The sequence below is a fragment of the Dasypus novemcinctus genome, chromosome 4 (assembly GCF_030445035.2).
Source record: "Dasypus novemcinctus isolate mDasNov1 chromosome 4, mDasNov1.1.hap2, whole genome shotgun sequence".
Taxonomy (NCBI): domain Eukaryota; kingdom Metazoa; phylum Chordata; class Mammalia; order Cingulata; family Dasypodidae; genus Dasypus; species Dasypus novemcinctus.
The window spans coordinates 66,813,980-66,815,170 of NC_080676.1; the positions used below are offsets into that span (position 1 = coordinate 66,813,980).

At 34.3% G+C, this 1,191-nt stretch overlaps 1 non-coding gene across 1 annotated transcript; it reads right to left on the minus strand.

Moving 5' to 3' along the window:
- Positions 1 to 261: 261 nt before the first annotated feature.
- Positions 262 to 368, minus strand: LOC111764739 (U6 spliceosomal RNA). The gene has a single exon (XR_002797276.1). It is a non-coding gene; the product is annotated as a U6 spliceosomal RNA (small nuclear RNA).
- Positions 369 to 1,191: the final 823 nt, after the last annotated feature.

Consider the following 1,191-nt stretch of genomic DNA (forward strand, 5'->3'; position numbering starts at 1 on the left):
TATTTTTTTATTTTTAAAAGATCTTTATTTTTTTTTAATTCTTTTTTAAAAAAATATTACATTCAAAAAATATGAGGTCCCCACACCCCCACCACCACTCCCCCCACAACAACACTCTCCCCCATCATCATGACACATCCATTGCACCCGGCGAAGACATCTCTGAGCATTGCTGCACCTCATGGTCAATGGTCCACATCATAGCCCACACTCTCCCACATTCCATCCAGTGGGCCATGGGAGGATCTACAATGTCTGGTAAAAAACACGGAACACTTCACGAATTTGCATGTCATCCTTGCGCAGGGGCCATGCTAATCTTCTCTGTATCATTCCAATTTTAGTATATGTGCTGTCGAAGCAAGTACCATGCATGTGTTCTTGAGAGTTGCAAAATTATTTTATTACATTCTTTGATAAGGTTGGATACTTACAATTTATTTCTAAACAAAATTATATGTATGACTTTTGTTCCACAAACTTTTATTTCAGTAAACTTGAAACAATTGCCCTAATATTATCTTCTGTCCTGTTTTAGGAAATGTTGGCAAAGAGACGAAAAATAGTTCCTTATTCATGACTACGGTAGCTTGCCACAACTTTGTGGAGAAAGCCTACAAAGACCTTTTATTAAATCTTTCAAATCTGTCTCCTTAATTGTCAGAGTATTTTGCTAAGTTCTAGTCATGAGTGCATAGCCAAATTGTTCAATTTAAAGCAATTTTTCACTATTGGTGGTATGAACAGATAAATGAAGTTAGAATATTTGCTTCTGAGGCTCTTCGTATACACATTAATTATAATAAGTATATAAAATTATAATTTATAGTTATGCTTTTTCCATCATATGTATACCTTCTGTATACTAACACTGATTTTCCATTTTCCATAATGATATCATTTTTGAAAAATAATGTTGCATTTAAAAACTGAGTGTTTAAATAAATTGTTGCTATTGTTTTTTTATTGTTCCCATTTATTGAGCCAGGTCCTGTTTAATCTCATGCTATTATTATTTTTTATCTTTTGTGGCCAAGGAAGAAAGTTGTGGAGGCTAAAGTGAAACTGAGATCTGTCCTACTGCAAAGCTATGATTTTAACCCACATTGTTCCTTGTCCACCTAACAAAATTGGGGGAACACAGAGTTGGAAAATGATTGACTGCTCCAATAGTAGGAACCCACATTTTTA